Genomic DNA, 12,139 nt, shown 5'->3' with positions numbered 1-12,139 from the left:
ACATGTTTCTTCTTTACTGATCATAACTTCTGATTACATTTCCTACCCACCTGTCAGTAAGCCTATCATCAGTGCAGTAAGGTTACTTTATTCTGTATGATAAATATTAGTTCACTGTGTGTACATACATCACTTCCAAATTACATAAACTTCATACCATTGCAATACACTCACATTTAATTTTATTTGAAAAGTGGAGCTTCGGCAAGCATGCAATTCACAGGAAATATTCATGAGATACCTAACCCTCTGAAGAGCACTCCAGAAAAAGACACACCATAAGGATGTGAGCTAACTCTTGGCTGAAGGGAACAGGCAGGAAGGAAATATTTATTAGATGCTGGTGTGAAGAAATTTGGCCAGCAGCAGCTGAAACCAACTCCACAGAGGGAGTTAAATTGTTTTATTACAGTTTTGCTTCCATTGCCCATCAAAATCCTTTGCTCACACCCATGGACACTGACCATGGTTCTTTGAGGGTAGCAACTTCCTGTGAAGTTAGTTACACCAAAATGACTTTCCTCCTTACTTTTTAGACATTGATTACCAAGCCTATTCTGGCTAGGTGGGCATTCTTTTTCATATTCAGTCTCAGAGCACGGTTTCTCTCCATGTGTGGACCTGCTAAAGCTTTTGATGTTATTTGTAATGTCTGTTGCGCTCACATAACTGCCAAGTTTAAGTGACACTTCTCTCATCCAAATTTAGTAATGGACATTTGATATATTTTGTTGAGTAAATCAATGAGATGAGTTATGGCCTGGACTCTTAGCAAGATAGATACATAAACTGATAATAAATGATAGTAGACAGATGATTGATAATAGATATAAACAGATAGTTTATAGATAGATACATTTCCTCCAGAAGTTAATTTTTTATTGTGACTCTTATTATTATTTTGACTTTTGTTCTCTCTCTCTCTCTGCATGTATGTGTGTGCAAGTCTATGTGTGTGTATGTGTGTGAGTGTGATGCATTGTTGTAGGTAAGCATATGTCAGCACATGTATGGAGGTCAGAGGACAACTTTCTGGAGTGTCTTCGTTCCTTCCACCTTTATGTGGGTTCTGAAGACGAACTCACATTGTCAGGCTTCGTAGAAAAGTGGCTTTGGCCTTGGAGTCATTTCAGCGGCCACCAGAAGTTCCCTTAATTCTTTTTCTATCTTATAGTTAACCACAAAGAGAACTCCTACAGTAAGTTGGGGCAGAACGTATTGGGTTAGACATAGAAAGCTTGGAGGTGCAAGTCAGACTGTACACAATCCAAAACCTTTGTTCTAATGGAGCACCATGTTAAAAGTCTTTTAAACACATGTTTACTTGTTTGTTCATGTATTTATGTGGATGGGAGGGTGCATGCCCTGATGTGTATGGCTGTCAGAGGACTTGGAGAAGTTATTTCTCTTTTTTCTGCCATGCGAGTTGCCGGGATCAGACTGAGGCTGTCAGGGTTGGTGGCAAGTGCTGAGCTGTCTGCTGTCTTACTGACCTTGAAATACCATGTTAAAAGTACAGGAAACATGGTTCTCTCTCTACATGAATGCTGCGAGGAAATCCTTCATACGGATTTGTGAAAGGACTTTAGCAAATCAGAGAGAGGCAAGCTAGCAAACACCTACAATACTCGGCTTATAAACTTACTGGGTGATTGTAATGCTCAGAAGACCAGGATGATGGTAAGATAAGGAAATTAAGATGATTTTAGACATAAAGGAAGAGTCTGTGGGAAATTGGCCTATAGGATACCCTTACTATATTAGGCAAAAACTGCATAAATTTTGTCCTTGTCATAAGACTTTGTGGGTAGCCCAAACTCAAAGGTGACATTGCAGTTTGCTTGGTAAAGGGATTTCAATAATAGAAGCCTTCATGCACCAACACAAATATTATGGACTACACTTAACAGACTTACCATGATAAGTTGTAGAAAAAGAAAGCAGAGCAGAAATAAAATGCCTGATTTTTGGTTAAAGAGAAGGAGTGTTTAAAGATGTAGCCAAGTAGGTACCAATTGCTAAAGACAAAGGATTTGTCCTATGATCAACAAGAAATACTCTTGGAGGGTGTCTTAGCTAGGCATTTTATTGCTGTGAAGAGAGACGTTTGACCATGGCAACTCTTATAATGGAAAACATTTAATTTAGGCTGGCTTAAAGTTCAGAGGTTTAGTCCATTACCATCATGGCAAGAAACATGGTGGCATGCAAGCCGGCATGGTGGTGGAGAAGGAGCTGAGAGTTCTACATCTTGATGCACAGGCAGTGGAAGGAGACTGTACCACAACGGACCTACCTGGAGCATATAAGACCTAAAAATCTGCCTCTACAGTGACACAATTTCTCCAAAGATGTCACACTTACTCCAACAAGGCCACACATGTACTATTGTGCCACTCCTTATGGACCTATGGGGGAACATTTTCTTTCAAACCACTATAGAGGGTATTTTAATGATTGACAAGGTTATCATGAACTCAAAAATTTAGAAATTCTAATTTGCAAATTTGTTTCAAGGACAACCCTCTCCAGTGACAGCTACAGTTTTCTAAAAAGAGAGTTCTGGGTGTCTTTTTTCCTTTAAGATAGCACACACTGCTAAGGTTCTTAGGTAAACTGCAGTCATAGTGTCAGGAGACTCTGACACATTGCAGGGTGTGGAAGACCTTGGCATTATTTTAAGTGATTTAGCAGGCATGCAAAATAAAAAAAAAATATTGGATCATGAAAACTTCTACTGAGAGTTTAAAGATGTTTGTGGGAAGTTAGGCATTGTACTTAACCACAGTGTTGTAGTGCTAACACCAAACCCTTAAAACAGATGATGTGGAGCTATGATAGTTGTGGTGGTTTGCCTAGGTATGACTCCTATAGACTCGTGTGTTTGAATGCCTAGTCCATAGGGATTGGCGTTCTAGGAAGTATAGCCTTGTTAGAATAAGTGTGGTCTTGTTGAAGGAGGTGCATCACTGAGGCAGGGCTTTGAGATTTCAGAAGCTCAAGCAACACCTAGTGTCTCAGTTTTTTTCTGCAGCTTATACATTAAGATGTAGAACTCTCAGCTCCTTCTTCAGCACCATTTCTGCCTGCACACTGCATGCTTCCTGCTATGACCATATTGGACTAAACCTCTGAACTGTAAGCCAACCCCAATTTAATGTTTTCCTTTCTAAGAGTTGCCAAGGTCATGTTGTCCCTTCATGGCAATAAGACAGAAGTGAAGCTCAAGGTATAGTCAACATTCCAAGAAAACAAAGATGACAGAAAAGTAGAAGTCTTGGCTGGAGAAGCTGCAGACAGCATGCAAAGGCAAGAGTTACCTGATCCTCTGGGAGCCCACATCCCACCACTCTGGCCCCCAGATGCTTGATAATGATGCAAAGACTTCATCAGTCTCTCCTCTAAGCCCCAACATGTTATTACTGGGAAGTTCTTCAGTCATTAGTGTTCATTAATGAAGACAGTGGGAAATGAACTCCTAGAAGAAACACCAAGGTGAAGAAACACAGCAAGAATTTCTACAAATTATATTGTATCATATATTATAAGGCAATATTCAAAACAGCATAGATAATGTTTGTGAAAATATCAAGTATATCTGTCTTAAGATGTATATGCAAAATTAAATCCTTTTTATGAACTATATTTATGTTGATTCCAATATTAGTGATTATTTTGTATAATGACTGTTTCTTAGGTTACTTAAGAAGAAGCAGCATGCTTTCAAAGAATGTCTTGGATATCAACAAACCCTGTGAGTTAGAAAGATGCAGCACTTATACCACAGGAAATAGAAGCCCGGGAGAATATCTAATTTGCCCATGTTTTTAAACCTAATGGTCAGTGAAATATAAAAGAAATACCACTTGAAAGAAATAATTAAATTTATCATCATTATTATTATTACTATTATCATTATTACTACTACTACTATTACTATTACTGTTATCAGCAGCAGAAGTACTAGGTATTGAACCTAGGGTTTCACACACTCACACCATGCTAGGCACAGAATTATATCAGCCTATAAAGAAAGACTTTTAAGATCAACTATATTTGATCATTCCTTCATGCAAACGTACAAAAGCATCACATTATACCCCGCAAGCACATTAATTATTATTTATTAATTAAAATTGGAATGTTGATAAGCTGGTTCAGGGATACAGTGAAATAGGAGGAAAAATCTTCTATTATCTCATGACACAGTAAAATGACTATGGATGTCAACAAGTAATGACTGTTTTAATGTGACTAGCCAAGAAGAATTTTTTTTAATTTTTAAATAAAGCTGGCAAATTTTTGTAATTGCATTTTATATACACATATTAAAACTTTGCCCAGACTCCATAGATATGTATAATTGCTATATATAACTCAGATATAAAAAGTAAAAATAAAAAAAATGACATGTGCAAATAAGAAATTCACAAGTCTTATAGGTGCCTATAGGACAGCAATAAGAAAATGCTTCAATATAGTCTAAATGCAAAGGTATCTTAAAATTTGTCAAGAAGTCATTTACTGGAAGATTATAGTTCAATAATAAACTATACATTAGTATATTTTTGTGAAACAACACAGTATGTGAAGCAGTCCTCTGAATGTAATTGAGGATGTTCTTGGATCCCAAATGGTGTGCTTTTAATAGGTGTGTTAAATACACTGTTTCTCTGCCTTTCTTTCCTAGCGTGCAAAGGAAATGCTGGAAATGTTTGTGGATATTAATTTAAAAATTAAAAGAGAAATAAGCATCTAGAATAGATAGATAGCCAGGCTCCCGACTCAATGTAAGTGATCAAGCCTTGCTAGAGCATAGAATCGTGATGATCACGGACAGGAAAGAGTTTTATCAAATAAATAAGTAAGGAAAACTGTCAATATAATTGTGACAGGTGATTTTGACGTAGTATGCCATTAACTTGAGACAAAAGTTCTCTCAGGTTTAAAGATAAGGAATGCTCATTTTGTCTACTTTTAGTGAGGAATTGTTATGTAGAAGCTGAGGAGATAAAGTGGGTAACAGGTTTTACTATGCAAATGAAGACCTGAGTACCTCTGGGTATGGCTGCACATGCCTGTAACTACAGCATCAGCAGATGGTGATAGAAGGATCTTGAGAGTTCACTGGAGAGTCAGCCTTACTGAAATAGTGGGCCTCCAGTCCTGTGAGAGACCCTGTCTCAAGGAAAAATCTGGAGAACAACAGAGGAGTACATCCAATGGTCTCCAGTTTACATGTATGTGCATCAGTGGATACAGCATACACAGCACACACACACACACACACACACACACACACACACACACACACGCACACACACACACACACACACACATACACACCGAGTCTATAGTATTATTGTCAAAATATACTATTAGAAGAAATGTAATTTTATTGTTTTGTTAAGCATCACACCATAAATAGAGACCTCTAGGACCTCATGGGGGAAGAAAAATCATCCTGTGGAATAATGAGATCATCTCTGGTATACTTATTACATTAAAAAAGATAACTTAATTTCCATAGCTATTAAAATAATTAATTGTAAAAGTAATATTAGGAAAAAAACAAAGTCAAGTATTTCTTTGCTTTCTCTGCATTATTATTAATACAATTTAGTTCATGAAAAGAAAAACACCAGCTGGGTATTCCTTTAATCCCAGCACGTGGGAGGCTGAGGCAAGTGAATCTCTATGAGTTGAGACTAGCCTAGTCTACAAGGTGAGTTCCAGAACAGCTAGGGCTACACAGAGAAACCCTGCCTCAGGGAAAGAAAAACACCATTGTCTTAAGGATTATGGGTAGATAGCTGAAATTAGAAATAGTATAATAATATTTTTTCCTATTGGGGGCAGTGTTCTTAGATAAGGTCTCATACCCAAGGCTGGTCTGGAACTCACTATGTAGTGGACAGTGGTCTTAAATTACTAGTCCTCCTGTTTCCACATTTTGAGTACTAGGATTATAAGGCTATATCATCACACTCAGCAATTTTCGATGATGTTTTGCCACTGACCACTCTAGTATTTGTGTCAGTAATGTTTAACTGCTTTACTTGCTCATATTAGAAGGTGTTCTCATCTAGGAGGCTATATCATGGGGATTAGTCTATTCCAACAAGGAAAGTAATGATTTCTTAATGGGGAGGGGCTTCCAACTGGAAAGGAGAAGGGAATCCAAAACAAATGGAGAAAGAGAGGAGTGAGAGACAAAGGACAAATAGAATCAAAGTTATTTGATAAAGACTCGAGGAATCATATTATTTTATATTTACCTAAAACTATACACTATTGTGGGATAATCTTTTTAATATACTGTGAAGATATGTCTTTGCCAAGGCACCATCTGACTGGCTTAATAAAAAGCTGAATGGTTAATAGCTAGGCAGGAAAGGACAGGTAGGATTTATGGGGAAAGAGAGGAAAAGGAAAAATCTAGGTGCAAGGATTTTGCCAGCAGACTCAGAGCAAGTCGAATGTGCTGTACTGAGGAGAGAAAACCGAGCCATATAACAGAATATAGATTAATAGGAACAGGTTAATATAAGTTATATGAGCTAGTTGGAAACAAGCCTAAGCTAAAGGCCAAGGTTTCATACTTAATAAGAAGTCTCCGTGTCATTATCTGGTTGCTGACAGTCTCAAAGAAAGTTCAACAGAAGTCCAATTACAATGCACAATACATACAAGTGTACACACACACACGCACACACACACACACACACACAAACACACACACACACACACACCCCTTAAGGGAAGCTAAAACACTTGGGTTGAGAGTGATCTACATAAGAATTGCAAACTAATAAAAACCCCAGTACCAAGCAGGAGAAACCTTTTTTAAAGTGGTTGCTTAGGGTAATTCAAGTGACTATCAAAATAATATACATCATTGATGAAGCCTTTCATTGCCTCTCAGGGTTGAGCGTTGGCCCCTATTTCTAAAGGCACTACTCACTTAGGACACAAATCTGCTGATGTGAGATTAATCTGACCTGAAAACCATTTTCCTGCAGTGCAGCTTCCACAGTTCTAAAAAACAGTACATAAGTTACCAAGGGAGGGAAGAAATGCAACAGTTCTAGCTGGCTGCAATACCTCCCAAGCACAAAAACTGCAGCATGGCAAGATATGCATAAAGGGGTAATAAGAGGGACCAAAAGCTGTATAATTGGACTTAAAGTCCTCTCAAGAGGAAGGAAATTATACCTGGAGTTAGAAACCGAGCCAGCTTCCCAGGACTAGTGAGGCTGTAGAGTCTCTAGTATAGACCTTAGAAAAGAAGGTAGATCGGCATAACTCATCCTAAGTCAACCTTATACCGACAGATATGTATAGCTACAACCCTTCATCAAAGATGCCTCTCTTTACAGCAAATGAAGAATATCAGAAAAAAAACACAACATATCCGGGCAGTGGTGGTGCACACTTTTAATCCCAGCACTCGGGAGGTAGAGGCAGGATCTCGATGAGTTCAAGGCCAGCCTATTGTACAGAGCAAGATCCAGGACAGACTCCAAAGCTACACAGAGAAACCCTGTAATGAAAAAAAAAAAGAAAAAGAAAAAAGAAAAAAGAAAAGAAAACCACAACTAGATACAATCCAGAGATCAACAGATCTCAGAAGTCAAGGCCCAGTGGATATACACCTGCAACACAGCTTCTGAATCTATGGTTCAAGAACAACATAGAAGAGGTTTAGAAAGATTCTAAGAGCCAGAATAAGAAGGAGTCTTTTGTGAAATAGTTTCTTCTAGAAACCACTACATAAACAAAACTGGAACAATGGTAATAGCAATGCATGTATTAACATGGAAGGGGGGCTTATATCTATCTCAGACAACGAAAATTAATGGCTACTGGAAGAAGAATTAACTCTCTCAGGGATGAGCCTCCTTATTGCTGTACAATGCAGAATGGTCAGCCTTGAAATCATATACATGCCAATAGCAAAGATGGCATCCACAGGTTGTTGTATATATATTTGCTTATATGCATACATGTGTACGTGTGTATATGTGTGCATGCGTGTGTATATGTGTGCATGCGTGTGTGTGTGTGTGTGTGTGCGTACAGCAATAATAATCAAAGAAAAAGAGGCCATCAGCTTGAGAAGAGAGGGATATGGGAGTTCAAGGGCAGGTTGCCAGGAGAGGCAGGAGAGAGGAAAAGCAGGGAAGAAGTGATGTAACTCTATCAGTTAAAACATATTGAAAGAAAAACAGTAAAGAATGTAATTCCCTTCTGTATTCATTGTTACCTTGAGAATATTTTTTTTATGTTTTTCTTGTTCAGCTTCACACAGCAAGTTCCATCATAATGAATATGATTATGAAATAATTTATATGACTATACAAGAACATACTGAAGCTTAGGATGGAATGTTCTTGTAATGCAAAAACTGTGTATTTGTAGAGTAAGATTCTGCGTTGGTCACGATGTAGTGGCTGAAAAAGGTGAAAGGGCTTTCTGACATCACAGAAAGGAAACTGTGATGACAGAAATGCAAAATATCGTCTTAAATAACAAGCAAGTCAATATTGATAAACGCATAGATGCAAAGTAAATCCCAATGTTTCCTCCTTTCACCTCTTGTCCCTACCATTTTTCCAGATAGCTGAGCTCTCCTGGCCCCCTAGTGGTGATGGATTGGATTATAGATTCTTCCACTCGGAGGGTATAAAAAGGAATCTTATTTCAGAAGCACTAAAGTGAAACATTTCCCTGTAAATGCCAAACTCCAGAAATATATTTTTAAATCTCCGTGTGGGAAGCAAGTAGAATTTTCCTCAGCCAATGTGGGGTTTCTTCTTGTACCCCTCAATAAAAGATATGTCAAGGGAAGATGACAAATTGGGATCGCACATGGTACATCATAATAACTCAGTACTTGTGCCACATTGAATTTCGCAAAAGGTTACAGATGACTCACAGCACAAAGTTCTGCAAGCCTTGCCATGTAGATTGCTGCTGCACCTTAATTTTTCATGGAGCCCCTCTTCAGCAAGTCCTTCTTGCTGGAGCTCTGGCATCTTCTTCAAGGGGGCCTGTGGAATTATCTCAATGCTACAGTGAGACACTGAAATCAACGTTTCACAGTGAAGAGCATGAGTAATTGCCTTTGTCATTGCGCCCCTCCTAGCAAGTTTTTCAAATTTCTTGGATAGTGAGCAAACCCTCCTAGCCCCAACATTAAGTGAAATTATATATATAATACATTTCACACAGTCTACTGTTCATCATTGGTTCTTAGCCATAGCAAACAGTGCTTTCCAAGGAAGATGTCTGAAGACAGACAACATCACAAGAGGTAGACTGTCACCACTCTCCTGGTGCTACTGTGAATCTTGAACTAATTTTTGTGAGCTAATATCCAGTCATCCTCTAATGAATCATGAACATTCACAAGATTTCTCAGCTTGTTGTTTTAAACACAAAATAAAACTGAATACTTTATGAGAGAAGCAACCCATGATCATATACTAACACAAAACAGTATTTAATCAATTTGTCTTCTAACTAAACAATAACTTGGGAAACCTGAATACTGTGTTATAGGAGAGGAATGGGAAGAGAGATAGGGAGCATGCTTCTCTCTCGCTGATGTACTATGCCCAAACCAGGGCATCTCCATGGACAATATTGACTCACAGTGAACAGTGTGTAAAGAGAAGGAAGTAAGGAAGAAGAGAAGCATAGAATGAGGAAGAAAAGGGGGGATGGATGGTAGAGACAGAGGAAAAGAAGAAGGCATTAATTTTTCTTTTTCATCTCTCATATTTTTAGACACAATACTGTCTTAAGGCAAGTAGAAAATATTCCTTTCCATTAATTTAGAGGTGCTAAGATATATATTTTCATTTTCCTCTTATTTTTATGAAGAAACATATGGGTTGATTATCAACACTAAAGAGCCACAAGGTTGTGAAACTCAAAGACACCATCATTTTATTATTTTAACACATTTCCATTATTGTTTACATGCACTGAAATGCTTTGATGATTATTTTGTATTTGTATATAATATTTGTATTATTGTAAAAACCTAATACACCTGTAGAATAACTATGTTCACTGTAAACTCAGAGTGTTACAGGTTTGGTGTTTAAACTTCATTTAATCTGCTTTGCAGATACCGTTTGTCTGTGCTTACTGTAATGTTTAGGGCTATGCTGAAAGAGCTGGATTTCTGCCTTCACTAAGCTTTATAATATTTATCGTCTCTTGTATTCAGAAAATTTAAAGAATATGTAATGCACACATGTATGCAACAGACACAATCGCAAATGCATATTCATATTATTTGCATGTACACAGTATTTATATAACTACATATGCATATCTAAACATCCATATATGTTTTAAGTTCACTGTGCTTTCAATATCTGATATTTTTCTCAGTACTTACATCATTATATAATCTAGAAATGTTACTCATTTTGAAAAAGATAGAAACTATATTACATTTAAAAGCTAACTAATAACTTTTTTAAATGTTTCTCTTGTACAATGTAATATAATTATGCCATAAGAAATTATTTTAGTGCTCTAAATACTTAGTAAATCATCAATGTCAAGGATATATTCAGGGCTACAATTAAATACAATCTTATTGGTGCATAAAAACATCTTTAAAAGACAGAGTTATGCATTATGTTCAGATGTGAAATTTTAAATGAAAATTTTAATCTAACATTTTAACTCCTTCGTCCTGCACATTTCCAAGATTGTCTTGCAGATTGGTGGCTGTCACTGGGAAAAAAATGGGAGAGTCAACTTACTTCAGTGGAGTCTTGGTATTGCTACTTAGTACCTTGGTTCCCTTAATGCAAATACTGTGAGTCTGTGAACCCATTTACCAGACTGTAAAATACTATCTGAATTCTAACATTGCTTTTTAGGCTTGAGTGAGTGATTCATTTGTTGACCACTAGGAAAATGACTCATGATTATCCAAAATATTAAACGAGACAGAATGTGCCATGTCATTCCTTGACCAAGGATGTACTTTATAAAAACTTGGTAAGCGCTCATGAATTATTATTACTATTGTTATTGTTGTGATTTATACAAAAAGTGAGAGTCTGGAAATAAGGTGATCTGGGGCAAGGAAGAGCAGGAAGATGACAGGTCATGAGAAAGAGGGCAAGCTGATTGCCTGCATTATGAAGAAATGGTTGTCATGGCAAAATTAAATGCATGGAATGAGGTCTTAACACCGCATTTTATTTTTGATCATTTTAGGTCACAGATTGTGGCATTAGTTTGGTTCATGGTTAAGATTAGTTTTATTCTCACCGGGCGGTGGTGGCACTCGCCTTTAATCCCAGCACTTGGGAGGCAGAGGCAGGTGGATCTCTGAGTTCCAGGCCAGCCTGGGCTACAGAGTGAGTTCCAGGAAAGGCATAAAGCCTCACAGAGAAACCCTGTCTCGAAAAACCAAAAAAAAAAATTAGTTTTATTCTCAGAAGGTATTTTATCATAAGTATGAATGTCGGTAAATGATTGATGATAAACTAAAGTTGTTTACAGCTTTATACACTCGGATAAAGATGTCAAACAGATGTGTGAAAAATGGATTATAATTATCAGCTTTTAGAATAAAGCAAAGTGACTCTGCCGAAATAACATGGGGACAGAGGCTCACTTATCATCCTGCTGCTTCATCTTTTTCACTTTTCTATCAAGCTGCTCCCTGGACCCCCTCCCCCCATGTCCCATGGAACTGATTTTGAAGTAGCTCCAGATTCCTCTATTTCAGAAGTCAGAGGCACTCAAAAATCTGCAGTATTTCATGCCGATCTCATGAGTCACAGGGAAGGAACTATATGGAAACCCGACACTCTGCAAACCTGCCTTCATCCCCCGCTTCTCAATGTTTCTCATGATTTTGACCAACACATGAGATTCAGAAATTCAGATGAACACTCCAGCTTAAACTGAGCAAAGGTGAATGTAATTGAAACCTTATAATAATAATTCTCAAGGTGAGCAAACTTTAAAAGGACTCTCAGGTTTGGAGGAGAGAAATGAGTCATAAGGTTTAAGGCTATAACCTAAGGAACAACATTGCTTTCATTAAAACAGTTATATGGAAACCAAGTGATAGCAATGTTTAAAAATAAAATTATGT

The sequence above is a fragment of the Peromyscus californicus genome, unplaced genomic scaffold, assembly GCF_007827085.1.
Source record: "Peromyscus californicus insignis strain IS unplaced genomic scaffold, ASM782708v3 Scaffold_24__1_contigs__length_46423439, whole genome shotgun sequence".
Lineage (NCBI taxonomy): Eukaryota > Metazoa > Chordata > Mammalia > Rodentia > Cricetidae > Peromyscus > Peromyscus californicus.
Note: the sequence above shows the minus strand (reverse complement) of the source record.